Below are 24253 nucleotides of genomic sequence, written 5' to 3' on the forward strand. Positions count from 1 at the left end.
TGTTTCTTTCTTTAGTTAGTTACTGATTTTGATGTTTTGGTAACATTAAGAAAAAAATCTCCAATAATTTTTTTTTTTATAAACATGTTTTATTTGTTTTGCTTATACCATCAGAACTGAAACTACCGTCTGTGACTTCCCTGAAACAGGGAAATCAATCTAAAACACATACTGGTGCCTTTCAAAAGATAGCAATTGAAAAGGGTGGTAGCAGCAGGTATTTGGTATCTTTTCCTTTTAAAAAAAAGCTTTCAAGCTGAAGGAAAAACATGTGACCAAGAGTGTTATGATTATCCACTAGAGATTTCATCAGTACCTGTACCAATTTAGGTGACAATACAGCAAAATCCAAGGATTAGTGACAGACAATGTACATGTCATAAGGAATGATAGTACCAATCCTTACAAAAGTCATTGTCTCAAAAAAACTGTTAAGTGTTCAAAAAGGTATCTAAATATTTCACATTAAGTACAGAAGCGGCCATCCAGATTACATCCCATATTTGTTGCATATTTTTCAAAAAGTGCCAGTCAAAGCCTAATTTTGCATCTTGGCTTTGTCTTATACAGTATCAGCTGTTAAAAAGCATTTTACATGTGTTTTTAACCACAGTTGTTTGGCAAGATGAACAGTGCTGTGTCAAAGCTGGTAGCCAGCCTTATAGGTGTGATTAGGACCCATGCATAATTTGGTATGCATCTGAACGTTCAGTGCTCCAATTTAACTGGAAAAGCTGTGAACCAGAAACTTTAAAACAGCAAAATCAGTACCAGGCCAGTTATAACCAGAGCTTTTCTAGTCAGCCTTACCAAGTAGAACAAACAGAGCTTCAGCAAGAACAGCTTCAAACAGTGGTTGGCACTTACCATGGTTCCCCTGACCATTCCCATCAAGTGACTGGTAACCACCAGCAGCCTCCTCAGCAGAACATTGGATTTCCACGTAGCCATCAGTCCTATTACAATAGTCGTGGTATGTCTCGTGGAGGCTCCCGTGGTGCTAGAGGCTTGATGAATGGATACCAGGGCCCTGCCAATGGATTCAGAGGAGGATATGACGGTTACCGCCCTTCATTCTCTAACACTCCAAACAGTGGTTATACACAGTCTCAGTTCAGTGCTCCCCGGGATTACTCTGGCTATCAACGGGATGGATATCAGCAGAATTTTAAGCGAGGCTCTGGGCAGAGTGGACCACGGGGAGCCCCACGAGGTCGTGGAGGGCCCCCAAGACCCAACAGAGGGATGCCGCAAATGAACACTCAGCAAGTGAATTAATCTGATTCACAGGATTATGTTTAATCGCCAAAAACACACTGGCCAGTGTACCATAATATGTTACCAGAAGAGTTATTATCTATTTGTTCTCCCTTTCAGGAAACTTCTTGTAAAGGGACTGTTTTCATCCCATAAAGACAGGACTACAATTGTCAGCTTTCTATTACCTGGATATGGAAGGAAACTATTTTTACTCTGCATGTTCTGTCCTAAGCGTCATCTTGAGCCTTGCACATGATACTCAGATTCCTCACCCTTGCTTAGGAGTAAAACAATATACTTTACAGGGTGATAATAATCTCCATAGTTATTTGAAGTGGCTTGATAAAGGCAAGATTGACTTTTTCGACATTGGATAAAATCTACAATCAGCCCTTGAGTTATTCAATGGTAACTGACAAACTAAAATATTTCCCTAGAAAGGAAGATGAAAGGAGTGGAGTGTGGTTTGGCAGAACAGCTGCATTTCACAGCTTTTCCAATAATTTTTAATGATTAATTAGACCTACTTTTTTCTATTCTCTGCTTCATTAATTTCTATTTTTAACTTTACATTCTTCCTTGTTAATTTTTTTGTTTACCTTGTTGTTTATTTTTTGGTTTTTCTCCTTTTAGTTTGTTAGAGCTGGGCATTTCATTTATTTTCAAAAGTCCACTTTTATCAGTAAGTGTATAATGTAGTGCATTATCCCCCAATTCACTGTTTTGAGTGCATTCCATAGATTCTGATAAGAAATGTTTTTAATGTCATTATTTTATTTTTTAATTCTATAACCTCAATTTACATTTTCTCTTACATTCAAGAGTTGTTGGCTAGGCGCAGTGGCTCATGCCTATAATCCCAGCACTTTGGGAGGCCGAGGTGGGTGGATTGACTGAGGTCAGGAGTTTCAGACAAGCCTGGACAACATGATGAAACCTCATCACTACTAAAAAGACAAAAATTAGCCAGCCCTAATAGTGGTGCATGCCTGCAGTCCTAGTTCCTCGGGAGGCTGAGGCAGGAGAATCACTTCAACCTCAGAGACAGAGGTTGCAGTAAGCCAAGATCGTGCTACTGCATTCCAGCCTGGGCAACAGAGTAAGACTCCATCTCAAAAAAAAAAAAAAAAAAGATTTTTTTGAATTCAAGTTGAAGGTCCTTTTCTATTTTCTGGCTTTTTTAATAACAATGTCTTCTTTCATTACATTGTGATTAGAGTATTCCATGCAATATTTTTACTTGATTTTTACTTTTTACTATTATTATAGCTTTTTCTGAATGTAACCAAAATAGTATAGCTATTCTTTAGATTCCAATATTGATCAGTATTGTGACTGTGCCACAATTGATGCAGAAAATGTGTATTTCCTATTATAAGGACATTCAATATATATCCATAAAATATACTTTATTGATTGTGTTGTTTAGATTTTCTCTCTCCTTGCTTACATTTTGTCAATGTGATCTGCTTTGTACTGGAATTGGTTTATTAATCTCTCCCATTATTAATGCCATCTCCTGCAGTTTTTGCTTCATAAAGGTGGTTGCTATCTTATTTGGTGCATAAATATTTATAAGTCATATATTTGTATTCTAAATTATGACTTTAAGCCTTAATATGTATCCTTGTGTTTATAAGAAACCCACCTTAAATACAAATGAATGGTTAAGTGAAAATTAAAAGATGAAAAAAGATATATCATGCAAACACTAAAAGGGAACTGTATTAATTACAGACAAAGTAGACCTCAGAATATCATTAGAGAGAAACAGGGAAATTACATAATGATGAAGGTCAATTATTCAAGAAGACATAACAATTAGAAAATGTATATGCATCTAATAACAGAGCTTCAAAATACATGAGGCAAAAATACTGATCAATTGGAAAGGAGAAATAGACAAATTCATACTTAGAGTGGAAGACTTTAATACTCCTCTTTGCGTTATTGATAAAACAAGATGGCAGAAAATCGGAAAGTATACAGATGACCGGAACAACACTATCAACCAACTTTACCTCCTTGATATTAATAGAATGTTCTACTCAGCTGCAGCAGAATACACATTCTTTCCAAGTGCACATGGTAGGCCATATTCTGAACCATAAAATAACAGCTCAACACATTTGAAAGAATAGAAATAATCAAGTTTATTTTTGGACTGTAATGGTCTTAATATAGAAATCATTAACAAAAAGATATCTGTAAAATACCCAAATGTTTGGAAAATAAACAACACATTCTAAATAACACATAGATCAAAGAGGCAATTTGAAGAAAAATTAAAATGTTTTGAACTGAACATATTTTGATACTGAATATCAAAATCTGTGGGATGCAGTTAATGTAACACACAGAGGTAAATTTATATCATTAAATGTATACATCGGAAAAGAAGAAAGATCTAAAGTTAGTAACCTGATTCTGCCTTAAATAACTAGAAAATAAAGAGCAAACTAGAGGCAAAGTTAAGAGAAGAAAGTAAGTAATAAAAATTAGAAGAAAGATCTATTCAATTGAAAAAAATAAACACAATAGAGAAAATAAATTTGTATTCTTCAATACACATCTATTGCCTACATAGCAGTGACCTTTACATTTTTTCTTTCACTCTTCCTCCTCTCAATTTTAGTTACATTATTTCCACTTTATCACAATAGATTATTTTTGTGTGTATATATGTCACCCTCATTCATACTTTTTGTCTTAGCTGTACTTTTATAGTTTTAATATGTCACCATATGTTCTTTTGCAGAAGTTTCACAGTCGTAACTTGATTGGATGAAACTTACCCCTAGTGAATTCCACAGAACAAGGTGATGAATATCAAATTATTTAAATTACTGACTGTTGAAAACTGGTTTTCTAGTCTTGAAACTTGAAGAACAGCCTGATTGTATTAATATATACAATTATTGGTTTATACTTTATTTCATTTAGTGTTTTATTTTTCAAAATGCTGCTTCATTGCTGTTCTGCTTGTATGCTGATTATGAAAATTCTGTGCCAGTCTAATTGTTTTGTAAGTTAATCAATCTTTTTGCCTAGAGGCCTAGAAGATTTTACTTTTATTTTTTAAATCTAATCATGTTACCAGGTCATGTTTTAGAGTTGAAAATTCTCTGTTAATTTCCCTAAGTACTCATAGGTCAACTCAGGCATTTTTCTATTTCTGGGAAGATATTTGTTTCGTAGTTTTAAATATTAGCCCTGTTTCAGTGTTTCTACATTTTTTTCTCCAGGGACTCCAATAACACAAATATTATTCCTTCTTTGCCTCTCTTCCATTTCCACTACTTTCTTTTTGATCCTTTTTACTTATATTTTGTGGTCTTTTAATATTTATGTTTTTTTCTCTCTCTGCCTTTTTCAGTGCTCCTTACTACATTTTCATTTCAACCCATTCCTTCTCCCTTGGATCCCTTGTCATTTATTCTTCTTTCATAAGATAATTTTGTATTTTTCTTCCATTTATTTGCAGAGTTTACTCATCTTTCTTCTTATTTCTTCCTGTGTTTAGTTCATTTCTACTTTTAGTTTTTGACTTTGACTGAAGGTAGTTTTTTATATCCTCACAAGCTTGTTTAAATATATTTAATTATATTTGGTGTGTTGACTTACTTCTTTATATGGTTCATACTTTTTTGAGGGGGATATTCCTCAGTTCATATATATGATATTTTGTTTCCTAATTTTCTGTCATAGCTTTGTTACCTTCAGTTTTCTTTTGTTCATTTGTATGGTACTGAGTTATTTTTATAAGACTGCAAATTAAATGCCATCTTCTTTCGTCAGTATAGCAAGTAGCAGGTACTTTGGTTGTGATGTGGGAGTTGTAAGTGCTTAGATGATGTGGTTCTCTTTTGTCTTACAGGGCCCTAAATTTTCCCCCTTTGCTTTTGTATTCCTTTGACTACCCAATTGCCAAATGTTTCTTTTCCCTTCCTTCTTACTTTTCTTTTCCCTGCCAAAGGTATGTGTTTTGAAGCCCATTCCTTCATATCATGCCTGCTCTTTTACATCATGCCTGCCTGCTTAAACAGTGTTTGACTCCTTTAAACCATATGTGTCCCTTTTAATTATGTATACTTTTAAGTTCTCTCCTTATAGTTCATGTTCTCATCTTCCTAGAAACTTTTTATTTTGTATTTTCAAGATTAAAGTGGACTTAGTCTTTCTGGAAGTAGATTTAAAATAAACTTAGCACATTTTTCTAGGTTCCCTCGTTTGTCTTCCCTGAGGTTGTTTTTTTGTTTGTTTCTTTGTTTGTTTTTGAAAAGTCTGCCTTTGCTGGCCACAGAACCTTACAGTAGGACAGACATGGGCCAGGACCAGGAGAGATGAAACTCTGGAAATTGGTGAATTTTATCTTTTCACTCACAGTTACTTTGAAGTTTGGGCATTCTCTGTCCTTAAGCTATGATAAGGGCATGGTTTTTATATTGATTCATTTTTTCATTTTTTTTGTCATTTTTGTAGGCTACATTAGCAGGCAGGTTGCTGTACTACAATTACTACTTGATGTCTGTTTATGTTTATTTTTTTAAGAGATTTAAAGATGCCTTTTATTCCAACATTGTAGACACTAACTTTACTCCCTTTTATGGAGGGTAGAAAATAACAAAAATATTGCTATAATGCAATGCAATAGAGATTAAAAGATAAGAATTTAAATTTGAGGTGAGAGGACTGCCCATTAGCAATGGACAATTCAAAATTTTAGATATAAAAATGATGTCTAATAAAAAAATTCTACTGTCAGGCTCTTCCTTCATATATACTTTATTAATCTTTTGCTTTTGCAATCTAAGTGATGGACGACATGGGCATTTCTAAGGAAAAATGTTATTCTCCTGTCTAAAACTGTCAATATTCCCTATGAATATTTTTATATTCATTAGAAAAGCTTTAAGTTGAAAGTAACTAATACCTGATGATGAGTATATTTCGAATCTATGAGGCTATTCACTGTTAAGTATGAAGTAAGGCAGTCTCATCGTTGAGCAAACAGCTTAACAGTGTCCTCAAGAATTCAGGCTATTTCCATCTCTTTATTCTGCTACACTCAAAGTTTTGGCCTTTGTGTTTGTGTGTGTGTGTGGTGAGGTTTTATCACCTTATGGTCACATGAAGGCTGCTATAGCTTCAGATATTATGGCTTCAATTTAGCAGGAAGAATGAAAAGGAGAAGACACATGTGCTTTGTTATCAGGAAACCACAATAATTTCCACAAGTCTCAAACAAGTTCTAGCCAAACCTAGCTATAAGTACCTAGCCTTCCAACATCTGTAGGAAGCAGGGAGAAGAGAGTTGGAAATGGCTGTTGAATTTTCCAGCCAACAATGTGCATGCCAATGTTTCCAAAATAGGTGGTGCCACTAGCAGTTCTAGGAAAGACATCCAAGAATACTTGTAGTCCAAATGCTTTCTAAATGACAATAATTGTCATTGACACTTTAAGACTACTTACTATAACTGAAATATGGAGTTCAAAATTTTTCTCATTCTGCCCATTCTGTTGTACTTACGCCCTCTGGCTTAAGGAAGGGGTACAAAGCCCTACTTGCATGAGTATTTGGAAAGATGGTGTGGGGTACTCAGCGGAAGCATAGGGAGTATGCAAGCAAGGCACAGCCTACATAACTATAGTGCTCTGTTGCTTGCTCAGTGCTTAGAGATGGTGACATTGTCTGACCTGAGTGATTAAGAGACTGATAATGTCACTGAAAAAAAAATGAGTACAGAAAATGACCTGGTTCCTTTTTGAGTGCCACCACTTGAGAATACCCAGCGTGCACTCTGCATATTCTAGGCAATGAATTTTAAAGACTGTTGATGGCTTATAGACTTTCAAAATTAGGGAATTACGATTAGGGAACAACAAGCCATCCAAATAGAATTTAGAAGCTCAAAGACATCAAACCAATTTTCATAAATTCCTAATGGAAATCTTGGGTATGGAAACTGATTTGGGCATAACCATTAACATATAACAACTATGAATGCTTCCACTATTCCTTCTGATATGATTCATCTCCTTATTTATCTGTTTTTACTTCAGTGTAAACTATACTAGCTGGCATCCTAGTGGAATAAGAACATTATATAGTTATTAAACAACAACAAAGTATATATTACACATGACATAAAGATAAACAACCAATAGTTCCTTCATTCTTATAGGATAATAGCGAAAGTTTTTCTCAATACTGAGAATCCAGTACAAAGCTCTGGCATTTTATTGTTTGCAAAACTTTCATTTGATCCTCCCAAGAAAACAGAAGACATATTATTGTTCTTACTTTGTAGATGAGAATTACAGGCTCAGAGAGGGGAAATGACTTGTCCAAAGTCTCCCTGTTTCTTAGTGAAAGCAGTAGGGCTTGACCTTAGGTTTCCTGAGTCCTCATCCATTGCTCTTTCCACCTTTTCAGGCTGTTTCCTGGACCACTTTGTGGTTCAGGTTTCTGAAATAATATATTTCTGACTAGTTTATATCCCTGTTGTGCTAAATAGAACTGAAGTCTCAAATCTGGGTCCACCTGAGACCACTATTTCAGATGAATTAACTGATTTCAAATGTCTTGGTCCACTGTTTCTGTCAATAAATAAGGCATTTGCCATTCTTATGCTAGCTTCCATTTTTTTTTCTAGTTGGACATAAACTAGAGAATTAACTTGTATCATGATCAAAAGCAAGAGGTGATTTGCCAACAGCAAAATCCTAACGCTATTTACCTATAAGAAAGATAAACAGATAATGCAAAAAATAACCCAACCTTGATATTTCAGCCACGTAGCCATGTAAAGTCAAATAAAACCATGGTAGAAAAAAAAAAAAAAAAACAAATTTCACTGTTCTAATTTCTTCTTTATTGTCCTCAATAATACAATGAATACTGTACTTTACTTAGAATGATTGTTAAATGAACTACTAAAATGACCCAGTCAAAAAGCAAGAATAAATTTGACCAAAGTTTAAAACCAATGTCAGTTTTCAAATTTCTCTAGGATAAACATGACCTTATTGCATTTTAAGTCTGCATAATTTTACAAAACATGACACTTAGTCTCCAAGAAAAATTCTTTTAAGACTTAATAAGTCACTTGGACAATATATAGCATCTTCTTATCTGTATTTTTCTCAAATACACAGATTCACTATTCTATTTTTAAAAAGTGTCTGAAAAGGGCAGTTGAAGTTTTCACAGATAACTGAATAATGGTTTGCAGTGTTCACCATGGTAAAAACATAGTTTGCTTGGTTCACTACGACTAATTATTCTGAGAGATACAAATATGTGCACTTATGCTGAAAAGCTCTCTTGTTCTGCCTTCTAGAATGCAACTTTTCATGAATTTTATGCAAATCTCTGTATTCAACAGCAATTTCTATTTGAAAAATAGAACAATGAGTAGCATAGGAAAAACAAAAGAAATTTAAGGTCAACTTTTCTATACTCTGGTCTTTTATCTTCACAATCTTCACATTTATTTTCACTGTTCCAGCAAGATTGGCTTCTTATTTTCACTGTTTCAGCATCAGCAGGGTATTTTCTGTAACAGCTCCATATGGATGATGTACATGCTTCTTGGCTTATATCTACTCATATGTTCATGATTTAACACCAAATGGAAACTACAGCCAACTCTCAATAACCCATAAAACAGAGGGGCATTGTAGTACAGATAACTCAAGAAGTCCAAAAAATCCAAAGTCATTTCTGTTTGGCTTTGGAAGTGTTCTCTATCTTAGCTTAGAATACATTGTCTTTTAATTAAGCCTACTTTCCTAATTGTGTTTTATAAGTCAGTATTTTCAGCAAATGAGAATGTAAATAATTCCAGTCAATGGGGGAAGTTGATTTGGAAAAATGTTGCATGGAGTTGTGGGAAGCTGATAGAGGCATTAAAATTCATGCCAACAATTCACAAAAAAAGAATACAGTACATATTGATAATCAGGCATTGACTCTATTATACTATATTCAAAAGGTGAAAAATTATGCCTGCTTAGTCCTGTGCATGCATACCTGGGATAGTCTTGTAATCTATAGAAAATGCAAAATAACATTTCTCTGTGTATATTTACCCCTTGTTGCATTATTTTGACTATGATCATCTATTTCTAAAAATGACATACCTGACTAAGAAGCAAGGCAAAACCAAAAGCATCAAGAAAAATGTAATATTAGCATTAGGTAATGGAAGCATTCAAATCAGATACTGCTTAAAGGTAAGTCAGTAAAGATTTAAGTAAGCTTAGCCAGAATTCCAAACATAGAAAGGAAATAAGATTCAATATTCTTTGCATAAGTAGGAGAGATTTTTACAAATAAAAGCACCTCATGTGTGCTTCTATAAAGTGTTTAAGATCTGTGGTTTAGATAGTTGTGTAAAGATTCATGAAAATAAGGTAAATTTGACTCCAATATTGGTTCTCTACCAGGTGCCTTTTTATTATCAAAAAAAAGTAAAATAAAAACCAATGTAGTCATGCCCTTCAATACTTGCACTATACCTCCTATGGTTTATTTTAGCATGGTCTCTTATTATCAGGGTTGACACTGGAACTAGATTTCTTTTGATTCTAAATCTGTGTATTAGCTTAGTATTTCTTCTGTTCAATCCTAGATCCTTTACATTAATTGGAGAGCTATCATTTTTATGTAGTTTAATATGGAAAATTATCAGTAGAAGATAGATTCAAGAAGGCACAAGTTAAAGGTGAGACAGAGGTATGGCAAGGCTGAGGTGTTTACCCTGGCTGGGAGTTTCATTTTGGCACATGGAATAGACCTGCTCAAGTTGTGGGCAAAGAAGGAGGTTCAGGAGAAGATATAAAGTATGCTTTATATTGTTTGATAGAGACCATCTTAGTCCTGCTTTATTGAGATCTAGACTTGCATAGTCCCTCCAAGCTCTTGAGAAGCAGAGTGCCAGAGTGGGAAGATCAGGCATGGCTTTTAGATCCAGAGACCTGGTTGGAATTCTAGCTCTGTCACTTCATAGACTTGTGACCTTAGATAAATTGCTTAGCCTTCCTCAGCTTCACACTCCTCATCTATAAAGTGAGGATAATATTAACTAGTGCATAGTATACTTGTGACTATTAGAAAAAAACTAAACATGAGTCCTTGGCGTGAATCTCAGGCCTTAAATACAAGTATGTAAAATTTGTGACTTCTTTTTTCATAAATCAATTTAATTCCTTTTTTACTGGTCTCCACTTTGCTAGATGGAAGACATATCATCTCAGTCAGGTCAGGGGCTTTCTCCTTCCACTTACCTCTGGAGTTCCAGGGTCAAGTGTACTGGTTGTCAGCAGGCTCCATCTTCTCATGTTGGCACCCTGCCTTATGTTTTATTTTGTTACAACAGAATATCTGAGGGAGAGTAATTTATAAAGAGTAGAAATGTATTCTCTCACAGTTATGGAGGCTTGGAAGTCAAAGGTCAAGGTGCTGACATCTGATCTGGTGAGGGCCTTCTTGCTGCATCCTCACATGGTAGAAGGCAGAAGAAGAGACAAAAAAGGAATGGAACTTGCCCTTGTGTAACAGCATTAATCCCATACATAAGGGTGGAGCCATCATAGACTAATAACCTCTTAATGGTCCTACCTCATAATACTGTTTCAATGACAATTACATTTCAACATGAGTTTTGGAGGTAAAAAACATACAAACCATAGCACACCCACACAAGTTTTCACTGTTCTGACCCTCACTCTCCACTATTGGCCCTCTCCCCATTCTGGTTTTCTCAGTCCAGGACTCCATCTCTGGTGTATGGGAAACCATCCAGCTCCTCTTTCTTGCTGCTCTGGGACTGACAGAGGCTGAGAGGCTACCTGGGTATCTTCAACCTAGGGACATCCTCATCCATTTCAAATCTATTGCTCCTCAGCCACGTTGGGTTCAAGAGAGATGTCTTTGAGGCTCACTACTGCCTAGTCCACTACCTGCAAAGTGTGACACAAGTCACATCTGTTCTTGAAACCCTAAAACCTGCCTACAGTTCCTGTAATCCAACCCTTCCCCTGTTAGTCCATTTGTGTCGCTATAAAGGAATACCTGAGGCTGCCTAATTTATGAAGAAAAGAGGTTTATTTGGCTCATAGTTATACAGGCTATACAGGAAGCATAGTCCCAGTGAGGTAGGTACTACTTTTGGCACTATTCTCGCAGGTGGAATAACTGAGGCACTAAGAAGTTAAGGGCCTTTCCCAAGGTCACATAGCTAGTGTGTGGTGGAGTTGGGATTTTCACTCATACAGCCTGTCTGCGATGGTCATACTTTGATGAAGATACTACATTGCCCCTCAGAGAGTATATACCAAGGAAGTGGGTGAAGAGGCTGATTCAGGCTGGTCACATGCTTAGAGATTCTAGACCTCAGCATTTGAAATTCACAAGCCATGAATTTGGCTCTCATTTCCTTTTCATTTCTGTTGTAGTATCCTTTCCCCATGTCAATGAAAAGAACAGAATGGGAATGCAGTACAATATGTGTCCCTTTTGTTGAAGGAGGATAGCAGCTAATTCTTCATAATTGGTATTCTGCTGCACTTTTCAAGCACAGATAAGTTAGTTCCCAACTTCCTCTTCAAATTCTGTATCATGGAGTTTGCCCTCAGAACAAAAATTTGCTCCACACAAAAGTTAGTTCTAGACAAAATGTTTTAATATTAATATTCAATTTTTAATGACAAGATTCTGCTTCCCTTATATGTTTGTTATTCAATTAAAGAAAACACTAAGCTTGCCCCCATAACTATACTTGAATATTCAGAAACCTTGGAAATCCTGGTGAAAGGAGGAGAAGTTATGGCAAAGACCTCTGTGGTGTCCTTTCTGAATCCAGCCAGTTTGGTAGATCACCACAGATACAAGCATAAGTCCCTGCACATAGTAGGCCCTCAAAAATAGTGGTTGATTGATTGTGAGGTGCCCAAAAGGAGGGAATATGTCAAATGGGAAAATTGCTCTTGCCATATGCTTGACTAGACAGTCATGCATGGCTGAGCATGTTTCTCCTGCTCTCCATAGGTTTACTCCACTGTCACTGTGTGACATTTGTGACTTCTGAGGGTTCAGAGTTCATGTCCTCCTCTTCAAAGGCTTGGGTTCTATGCCCTTCTCTTCTTAGAATAACCCCAGAAGGGCAATTAGGTTTTTAGAAAATGTTTTTCAATGGAGATGATGTTGCCTGTACATTATACATAACAAGTGAGTGGCTAGTAGGCTATGACCCTATATTTTACAGCTCTCTAATTTGGTTATTTTGTAAGAATGCCATAGATGACTGATTAGTGTGTTCTTAGCTTCTGGATGAATTGACAATGGTAAAATATTGACATCTCAGACAGTCTAGCCATTATCTTGCAGCTTATGAAAAGTGATGACTTTTTAGAGCTTCAAAGAGAAGAAAAATGCTACAACCAGCTACAAATGCAGATACACACCTCTGCCAACTCCCCATTACAATTCTCTGTCTTTCAAATGGAGATGAAATACAGTGCCAAAATGTGTCATCTGGTGTTGCGTTTTTGTAATGTGGACAAATGTCGACAAAATTCATGTGGAGGCACAAAAATCTAACTATTTATGAATTAAAATTAAATGTAAGTTTTGCCATGGGTAGAAGCCTTAATTGCTAAGGCTAGATTCAGTGCCATTATCAAAACAGCAACACTTCCTTCCTGCAATCACCAATTCAAAAGGAGAAAGGGGAAACTGCCCTCTCTGAGAAGCTACTGTTCATACCAGGCCCTGTCTTAGGTAGTTCACACCTGTAATCTCAATGGGTGCCATATATCAGACCTGATAAAAGTGAATCAGATGACTTTGGTACTGCCTACTTTGTAGATAGTTGGTACATTTCAATCCATGTAACAAACCCATTCACAATGTTGGCAGGCACAAGCAACATATTTTGCCTTCAAAATGTGCTTGTGCCTCGCCATCTCCCCTGGATCAGTCTTTATTCTTCTTCATCCACATAACTTCCCTCTCAAGACCTTTAGACCCTTGCCAGGAAGCAGAGGAAACTACAATTTTCCTGTATTCAAATGTTCTGAATTGGACTATCACTACTCTGGGGAGTATGATAATAACTGTTATATGTTTCAAATTCTTACTGATTGGCTATCTGATATTCAAGATTTACCTTCATATTTTAATATGAAATTATTCCCCATATGCATGTGTGTACAGTAATTTCAATGAAATTTTTAATTTATTTCACTGTCAATGGCTGCCTGTCCAGTGGATCTATACAGGTAACACTGCCTCTTCACGGGAGAAATTTCATTTGATGGGTGAAGTAACAACTCTTGGAAAGTTGCTTACAGAAAACAGCTTTTCAGTAACATGAGAAGATTATGACTTGATGCATATATGCCCAGCATTTTGCCTCAAGAATTTGGCCCTGCAGTTGACCATGGCAGATATAAATGGCCAATCCTTGGGGAACGATGGCAGAGAGAAACATTGTAAGCTCAAAAGCTTCATATATTTCATCATTAGTAATATATCAAATACTGATTGCAGATCTTGATTTCATCCCTTCTGGACTCTCTATGTTTATGATGGCCAATTCAAACATTTCATCAAGCTTCCAACTCTACAAACCCTCCTAAGATGACAACATCACACCTTAATTTACTGACACAAGTTTCTTCAATTTTTTCTCATTCATGCTAAAATTCCTCTCTGCCTTATTTATTTTTTCTACCATCTCTCTTTTTATAATCCTCTTTCTTTCCAACTCCACTTCCTCATTGTCTATTTACTCCTGAACTTAGGGTTTATACTCTCAGCATGCTACTCACCATTCTCTTTTGCAATCAACCATGATCCAACATGGTTGGATCCAACATGCTCTTCCTCATTGAACTATGACCTATCGTAATGTTGACATTTCCTTCTAGAAACTCTTTTTCCTTGGCTCAGGCAATCTTATACAGAAATATATGGTTTCTCCTCTTACCTAAGGGCTCCTTGTTTTTCTTCACTGCTTCCTCTTCCAAGGCTTTGTCCTTCACCTTTTTTTTTCCTCTTTAGAAGCAAGGTTTCTAATCTTAGGAAAAAATGGAAAAGCTTCTGAGGGTTCCAGGAAACCTTGGTAAGTTTATGCCAAACTGTATTTGTGTGTGCATCTGTTTATGCATTTGGGTAAAAGGGGCCATAATTTAATTGAATTTCAAAGGAGTCCAGGACCCTGCAGAAAATGTTAAGAACGTTTGCTCTAGACTTCCTCCCTGGGCAATTTTACCATCCTCCAATGCTGAAATGATTGCCTTCCAAATCCCAGTTTTCCACCTGACCATCCCCTTAATCTTTAGCTTTTTAAGTATCTCTGACTCTTTATGTTTCCTCCTGGTATACAGTAGTACTACACATTAGTAAATATACTCTCTAGGGAAGCTACAACTGGTGAAACACTCATTTTACCAGCCCTCCTTGCCAGATACCCTTATGGCAGCTCTGCACAAAAATTTTAAAGTGTACCTTTCGGGGAGGTCCAGTGCTATGGGTACATGGCTTAGTAACAGGATGGTACTTTTGCGGGTATTTTTGTTGTTGTTGACTTTTCAGTATTTTATCTCCATCATGCCAAGCCTGCATTCAAGCTGATTTTGAAGCATCTTAGTCTGACTCTCAAAGACCTCCATGATCTGGTCTAAACCTTATACTTCTAGCATTATAACCCACTAATCCTCTCCAAAAAGCTTCCACTCTAGCCAGACTGGTCTGCTTATTATTGCCTGGACAGATTATATGCATTCCTCTGCATATTCGCTCACCATATTTTACCTGCCTAGAATCTCTGCCTCTCCAACATGTTAGACTGAGTCCTCTATACTTTCACATCTTAGTTCTAGCTCTACTTCTTCTAAGAAACATTTTATAACCACTCCAGTGCTTACTGACCTCACCTTCCTATAAGATCCTGTTGCTCTTATTGTCTGTATCACACTGTTGACTGTGAGCACTCTTCAGTCTTTGACTTCTAGTACAGTGCCCTAGGACCTTGGCACTCAAAATGTGGTCCATGGACCAACAGAATGGGCAGTACTTGGGAGCTAGCTAAAAATGAAGAATCTCACAACCCACTGCAGACCTGCCGGAAAATACTCTGCATTTTAACAAGATCTTCAAGTGATTCTTACAAATGATAGAGTTTGAGAGGCAGTGCCCTATGTCATGCATTTGCAGTTGTTAAAATAACTTAGTTTCAGTCCCTGAATATACCTTATCTTTCATGATATTTTACTTTCTGATCATGCCTTCTCTGTTACTTTTCAGAACTCTTTGTACTATGATGCTTCTCCTATATTCCCCCGTTGAAAGTATGTCTCTTCTTGAATTACTTTGATGCTTCTTTGATCATTTTCTACATGTATCTTGTATTAAAGGGCATTTCGTGTACAGAGGTATTAACTCCTTTGTTAGATTATAAGCTCTTTGAGGGTAGGAATGGGATTTTCTTCATCTCTGATCCTTGACAGTTTCTGGCAGAGTTCCTGACACCCAGTAGTTAAAAATAATAAATGTTTGTTGAATGAATGAATGAATGAATGAATGAATGGCTAATTTCATAATAAATTCATTTGGATTTTAGAATTTACTTGGGAAAAATGTGATAGATAATTGACCATGGGTCGTGCTGTTCATAATTGCAATGTTTTTATTTTTCAAGCCAAATATTAATTATCTAAGCTAGTCATGCTGTTTCTTAATGACTTTTAAACCTGTACCATTATGAATACAAGACTGCATGAATTTTTAACAGTCTCCAAGTAGTTCATAATTAAAGACCAAGTGATTCAACTCACTGACGCAATCAATGCCTTTGTTTATAGCTTAGTTTTCATCTCTGTATAGATAACCAAGAAAAAAAAGCTAACAAACCACAGAAAACAAAGTCTGATGATAAAGAAGTATGAAAAAGTATCTCACCACCCATTCTGTGTCTGAATGACTAGTTAATGAAAGGGAAAAGTGTCAGTAGCCACTAAAGTTAATCAATATACTGACTTATCTACTCAACAAATTCTAGATGAATCAGAGGTCTTTGTGTTTCATAGTTTATGACTCATATCTTTTAAACTCTGCGGACCTAATCACAGAAACTAAACAGGGGAGAAAATGAAATGATCCAAATCCAATATTTGAGCAGTGCAAGAAAAAAATAAACTTTCTGAATTAGAAGTCATCTTCTTTTAGAAGCTTAACAGTTTCAGATGGATTTCTCCAGTTATCCATATAAGAGAGATCAGTCTGTATCCAGTTTCTCCTTCTGTCACAAAACCCAACAGTTTCTTTTTGAGATCAAAATGATGTTGCCTTATATTAGAAAGTGATTGTAGTTATTAAGGTGTTTTGAAAGTCTTTTGTTTACTGACTATGATAATTTTGGAAGATGATTTATCTATTAGATTGACTTTTGAGAAAAGAGCTAGAATACCTGGTTATACAAACATGGAAGTCCCCTAAAATTATATCCCACAGGTCTCCTGCTCTAGTTTCTTCATTGCGAATACACTCAAATGTCACTAATTAGGCTAGTAAAGAGAAAAGTCAAGATAGCAGAAAGTATTTTTTCTTTCTTTCTTTCTTTCTTTCTTTCTTTCTTTCTTTCTTTCTTTCTTTCTTCTTTCTTCCTTCCTTTCTTCTTTCTTTTTTTTCAGAGACAAGTAAATATTTGTTTTTGTGCCTTTCTTCCTATGTGTATTTCAAGCCTTTTTCAAAACAAGGCCCCAGGAATCTCCAGATTCAATTATGTCCCTGGGCTTGGTCGATTGCTGCAGGAGTCTTAGGAAGCCTTATACAAATGCTTGAGCTACTCATTTACCAACATTAAACCCTAGGATAGAAGATGCAACAAAGCAGGACTCCTTCCTCCATGGAATGTGCTGATTTCAGACGAGGTGGCAGCCACAATGTAGAAAACGCTGGGAATTTTTCCTTGGAACTGGGCCGTGATGAGAGGTGCTTGCTATGAACATAAGCTACTGTCTTTTCTTTGACCCCTCCTTTCCAGTTTTTGAAGATAAAGCAGGAAATAATCTTCTCTGAAGATACTTGATAAAAATTCCCAAAAAACAAAAACACATGCTTCCACCTCATTGATAAAAATTTACTGCAGTTTGGCACCTGGGTCTAGTTCAGCTGGTGGATGAGCTGATTGATGCATTCACCCCGATAGCCAGGTGTGCTCATCTCCTTGAGAAAGCCCACTCTATTTTTGGTAGCATGTCGGGCCACTGAGAGGTGGAAAGGGCACAAGAACCATAAGATCTCCTGGAAATGCTTCCCTGGGAAGGCAAATTCATAAATGAGGTCTTCCAAGCAAATGACACCAACCTTCCCCAGGTGCTCCTCAATCACTGTGTTGTCTGTCAGAGGGATGATCTTATTCTTGACCATGGATTGTCCATGTTTCAAAATGAGTTCGCGGACAGACTTCAGATTTGGAAATCCCCAGGTCACATAAGTTTCCACTATATGCATCATTTTTAGGTTCTGGAGGTTGATTTTTACAAACACACCACTAAAAATTTTCTTTAGGCGAAGTCTTGCAATGATCTGCACCAGTAATCTCATGTCATCAATCCTTTCGATGCATACAACAAAGGCCAAGGAATATTTATCTGGCAATTCGAAGTCATGAGGTTTCACTTCTAGTTGTCTGAGATGCACCTTGTCACATTTCTGCCACCAGGAATCATGTAGGAATTATTCCAGTGGCTTAAACCTAAGCCCTTTTCCTTTCCTCTGCTCCTACTTTGCCAAAAGTGCCTGCTTTGCCTGGGTGGCTTTGAGGGGTTGATAAGTCTTCCTCTTTTTCAGGAGATTTTCTGGAACCAAAGGGATTTTTCTTTGCTCTTGCTCTGCCATCTTTCTAGTGTTGCAGCTACATGCAAAAAGTATTTCTTAAGAGCTGGGCTTCATGAGCTATAAAGAGGCAGTAGAGAATAGTGGCTACAAACATGGTGTTTGAAATTGAGCTGATATGGATGCAAATCCCAACTTGCTTTCTTAATGTTTGTGTAACACTATGTAAGTCCCACACCTATGAAGTGGGGATACTAATAATGCCTGCAGGATTAAGTGAGAAAAATGTAAACAGTGCTAACCAAAGTACCTAGCACTTAGTGAGTTCTCTGTAAGATTTAATAATTGTTATAGTAGCTGTTAGTAAGGCTGTATCTCTACCTTTCCCATGCTCACTTCCTGGTCAACAGTCTGTCTCATATATAGATTCTTCTACCATCCATGTCCTTTGGAGGCTCATTTGACTGTCCCTTTCTCTAGGCAACTGCCCTTTTTTTCATCTTCACTATTCACACTGGGCTTGGACCCACAGCTCGCCTTGGACTTGCTTCTTTAGATACTCTCAATGGCCACCACCCTCTGCCTAGCTCATGCTGATCTTGCTGGTAAGTGATCTTCGATCTAATTCTAATTTCCCTCTAGACCTCCACCAAACTTCCCTAACCACATCTCTAACCAAGGCCTTTAACCTGAGGAAGATGAAGGAACATGCATGAACAGAAGCAGAAGGAGGGTCTACTACAAGTCTTCCCAAAGTGTATTCTGCGGAATGCTAATGCTGCAAGTTCTTATACAAGAAAAGATAGCATTTTTTTCTGGTAAAATAATTTTGGAAAATTTTGCATACTATTTGTTCCTGCAGATTCACAGTGCACCTTAATATTTAGCGACTTGGACAAACAGTGGTACAGAAAATTAACTCTTTTAGCTCAAAGACATTTTTGGAAATACCAGCATAGTTCATGTTCCATTTCCATTGTAATCACTTAGCATCTACTACAGCAAACATTGGCAGTCCCTATGGCAAACAAAAAACAGAGCTCTGGAGGGTATGATATTGACAATTAATTGCTCTGCCCAGAAGTGGTACATGTTACTGCCACTAACCACTCATTGTTATCAGTCATCTGGCTCCACAAAACCAAAAAGAAGCCAGGAAATGCCATCTTAGCATCTGTATAGGAGGGGAAGAAATAGAAACATGTGGTGAACAGTATTAATGACTGCTACATTGAACCTCAATATTCATATCTGTAAAATGGGATATGAAAAATAGCTTTTTATGAAGATTAAGTGAAATACAAAAATAAAATTTTTTATAAAGTGCGAAGTGCTATGCACAGGTAAAGGATAATTACCCAGTTAATTCATGGGATTTCTGCTTTGTGAGATCAGGATCAGAACATGAGCCACAGATGAACTGCAGGGAAGTGTGGGTAGCTGGGATGGTGACAAGCATAACAGGACAAAGAAGGATGGGGACCTAATAAGACAAAGTTATGGATAATGGCCAAACAAATTGCAGTGATAAGAATTATCTTTAAGAAAAATGAAGAAGAAATTTTCTAGACAAAAGTAACCTTCTGTCCACTGTGTCCAAAAGATCACATATTGAAAATGAGTATATCTGAGTTAATCATGTTTTACCATAATTGCTCATTGAATTAAACCACAAAGGAAATTCTATTTTTATTCAGAAACATGATCTTCATAGACAATTTCTCCTCAGGCAGACTCTAGATGCTGTTTTCATTTACAAAAATATATTAGCTGTCATCTATCCTTCTTTTTTTCCCCCACATAGAAATTATACAACAAAAGCTTTTCAAGAGGGAATACATTTGTACCACCTAATTCTTAACACTTTAGAGCAGATTTCAATAGTCTGGATTCAGGAAATGCTATGGTCCAATTCCATTTGTCATCATTTATTCCTCCCCTAACAAACATGATCTGCATCTACTTGAAAATGACATATATTTAAGTTGTAATTCATACTAAAAATACTGATCATGCTATATTATAGATGCATCTGAAGCAAGCAAAATAGATTCACTAGAAATTTGGAAAATCCTGCTTGTAATCATGTTCTTTGTATTAACATGTCCACATCAAGTTTTTTGTTTGTTTAATGATGCCTTAAATTTTCTAATTGAAAAGGATACTCCTGACGTTATTGGGCCATTAGGGGGCTATCAGATGCCTACATGTACAGTATTACCGAGTGTAAATCTAGAAAGCCCTTAGCCACAGTTATTACCAATCACAGGCCAGGGCCCCAAACAATTGTAAGGACAGTGGGCCGGGGTGGGAATGGGTATAACAAGGTGGGGGAAAAACAAAGATGGAAAGAAGATAAGTAAAGTGTAGCAAGTTCTCACTTAACATTTTCAATAGGTTCTTGGAAACTGACTTCAAGTGAAATGATGTATAACAAAACAAATTTTTAAAAGCAACATTGCAAGAAAACGATGTTGAAGGAAATTATGTTACTTGAAAATCTGCTTTATGTCATTTCACTTAAAGTTAGTTTCCAAGAACTGATCAATGACATTAAGTGAGGACTTACTGTTGTGAGTCTTAGGGAAGACTTAGTGTCGACAGCAGTATAAAACTTCCCAACTCAAGATGTGAAAAGTGACAAACGAGCATTATATATGAAAATCAAAGGAGACCTCATGGGGCAGTTTGTAGATAGTTGTTTCTAACTACCAAACTCCACAGTAATGCAAGTTGTCTAGTAGCAAGGTTATGGGTACCATGAAGGTTAGTGACCACAAATTTAGCCCCCCAAAATGTTGGAATGCAATTATGTCTCAGTATAAAGCTCACGAATATCCATAGGAAAATAAAAATGTACAATATCCTATAAGCTAAAAAAAAAGTCACAAAGTCTGGCATCCCATCAAAAATTATCAGACATCCAAGGAAGGAGAAAAATACCCCCTATAATAAAGAAAAACTTCAATCAATTGAAACTGACCCAGAATTAACACAGATGATAGAACTAGTGGGTAAAAATATTAAAAATATATTCCATATGCTCAAGAAGCTAGAGGAAAGACTGAACATAGTAAAGATGGAAAATACAAAAAGATTCAAATTGAAATTCTATAGATGAAAATGATGATGACTAAAATAAAATGTAACCTGGATTTTGGATTAACAGCAGATTAGGCATCGCATAAAAAAAATAATAAATTTGTTAGATATATAAATAGGAAGTATCCAAAATGAAACCCAGAGACAAAGGAATTAAAAATAAATAAATAAAATAAGCAGTGTCAATGAGCTGTGGGACAACTTCAAGTGCCCTAATACATGCGTAATTGAAGTCCGCAAAAGAGAAAAGAGAGAGGGAAGAAAAACTATTTGATAAATTAATAGCCAATTAATTTTCAATTTTGATAAAATGTATAAACCCATAGATCAAAGAGGCTATTTATCATCCAGGTGAGAGTAAATTGTGGTTTAAATTGGGGTAGTTAGGACTGGAGTCAGTTAGAAATGGTCAGATTCTACACATCATTTGGAGGGTAAAGTCCATAAGATTTCCTAATGATTTGGATGTGGAGTGTGAAAGGCTTCACGGATCACTCCAAGACATTTGGCTAGAGAAAATGGAAGGCTGAAAAATGACAAATGATTTTCACTTGAAAGGGACCCAGTCAGAATAGGAACCATCGGCTCAGACCTGAGCCAACAATTTCTCAACTTTATTATTTAGAAATCTGTTGTGTTAATTTTTACTAACAGCCTTTGGTATCCAGAGCAACAATAAATAGTTAAGATTAAAATTACTCATGTTGTCCTTCCAGGGTTCTTGAATGGGAATCTCTAGGACCTTTTCATTTAATCAGTTCCTAGCCTACTTTTAGACAGCATAGATTCTCATCAGAGATACAGTTATCTAAGCATCCAAATGTTTTAGTTTGCCCTTTCATATTTATAACTCCTTTCTTAGAAACAGAGAGAACAGAATGTTATGTACATTTCAACTGCCAGCAGCTTACCAGAATGGCAGTGTCCAGGGTTTCTGTTACTTGTCCCCATGGGCTGGGGCAGAATGGTTTCCTAGCATTATTTACAGTCCTGGAACATCCTATACTTTCAGGTCTTGCCTGGATGTATCCAGGAACTCATGTGTCCTGTGAGAAAAGCAGGAACTTAGAAATGGCAGGGGTGATTTCTTTTTCAGATGAATTAAGTTCATAAATAGGATCCAGGTATGACAAAGAGTAGAAAAACTAAGAATCAGCACATGTAATCAGCAATATACTTATAAAAGGATAACATGATGGCTATATTTTTATCATTAAAAGAAAGTAAGAAAAACAGTAACACTGATTTTTTTCACTAATTAAATGAAAAGCAACTTCTAGCAGAAAAAGGCATAAATTTGCTATTTATAAACCTCCCTACTCTATTGGATTCAGAGCCTGTGCTTTGGGAAGTCTTCTGGAAATTCAGTATTAAGCCCCCAGAAGGGTGAGGTTCCAGAGAACTGTTTAGGGCATTCTACTCTATACCTAACATGGATTGAACTGTGACGAGAGGCCAGCATAGCTGAGTCTCACAAATATGAGCATAAGATATTTTTTGATTGAAGAAATTTCCTGAAGTCCTGTAAGGCACTGTGCCAGAAGCTATACATGTGTTCAGGAGAGAGATGGGGGAGGGGATAAAGGGAGTTTGAAAGACAGAGAAAAGATTGATCAGAATTCTCACCTTACAGAGACACACACACTTGTGGAGAAGATAGGCATACAACTATATTATAGGACAAACTGATTTGTGCCTGAGGATCCTCATAGGATAAAGTCATGGTCTCCCAGGGTGTTTCAGCTCACTGAACATTTGCTCAGAAGTCTGTAAGTCAGCCTTCACATTTTGACTTTTTTGAATGGGCAATGGGCACCAGAGGTCTATCTATGCCTGGACAATTCCACTGCCTGACCTTGTCAGAATTGCCCAAGTTGGCTCTGTGGAGGCCAGTTAACCATGTAACCAAGAAGAGGTTAGTTAGAAAACAGACATGGATCTACCACTTTAAGTGAAGGAAATCATGTGGACTCCCACCAAAACCAAAATGTGGACTGAAGTAAAACTTTTGTTGGGTCTGAAAAAGTTTCATAACCATCCTTGGTGTGTTTCATTTTCATGCTCTGTTTGCATGCTTCACGGCTTTCTAGTTCTACTAAAAGCAGAAGTGCCACAATATTTTAATGATGTTTCTTCTAATGACACTGAAAGACCAAGTGGTTAACAGTCAACAACATGTCAGGAAGAGGATGCAGACTTTCCTAAGAGACTGTAGCCTTCCCTTGAGGAGCAGCCATGTGAGTGAACTATGGCCTTCAGTTTGTCTTTCTTTACACTATGCTTTGGATCTGTGGGGCAGACCCATCCAGCATCTAAAGCACTGTTCATAAGGACACATTGATTTTCAATTTGTAAATCAGGAAAACTAAAATGTGCAGATGTGGTCTGTTCCTAGCAGAGCCACAGGCAACAACACTGTTAGTCCCTCATTGATTAACAAAATAGGGGAGCTTGCTTTTTAAGGGCAGGCCACTATTACTTTACCTGATCTCCTATGGAAGCTGTTGTGTTCGCTCATTAAACAATCACATATTTATCCAAAATTAATTTGAGAATAAGGTTGTTAGGTCAGGAACTACAATTGTTCTGTAAAATCATTGGAATTCTATCCCAATTGTTAATCATCATTAATCATTAACTTCATCCTCCCACCCTCAGATAGAAAGCTGAGGATATAAGAAAGGATATAAGAAAGTTATTGGCAGGTTATCTCAAAATTGGGAAATTTAACTTTTAGCTTATATTTATCAGCAGTGGGCAGTGGGAACAGAAGTGAGGGATGAAGTTTCCAGAGGAGAAAGAGTTTGGCACATTCAAGGAACCACAAGCATCACACTCTGGCTGGACCACATTGTGGAGGGTGGTGGCGGGGGGGGGGGGGGGGGGGGCGGGGCTGCTGGACAGAAGCTGAGGCAGAAGATGGACAGCAGCTTAGGCAGAAGATATACACCAGACCCAGATCACAAAGGGCCTCACAGCCCACAAGAGACATAATGGACTTTTCTCAAAAGCAGAGGGAACACTGGCAGGCTTTAAATAGGAG

General features: G+C 36.8%; 1 pseudogene; it reads right to left on the reverse strand.

Moving 5' to 3' along the window:
- Positions 1-17433: 17433 nt before the first annotated feature.
- On the reverse strand, positions 17434-18183 carry LOC119620897 (ribosomal protein uL30-like; annotated as a pseudogene).
- Between the last annotated feature and the right edge of the window lie 6070 nt (positions 18184-24253).

Source organism: Chlorocebus sabaeus, chromosome X, assembly GCF_047675955.1.
Source record: "Chlorocebus sabaeus isolate Y175 chromosome X, mChlSab1.0.hap1, whole genome shotgun sequence".
In the NCBI taxonomy this organism is placed as follows: domain Eukaryota; kingdom Metazoa; phylum Chordata; class Mammalia; order Primates; family Cercopithecidae; genus Chlorocebus; species Chlorocebus sabaeus.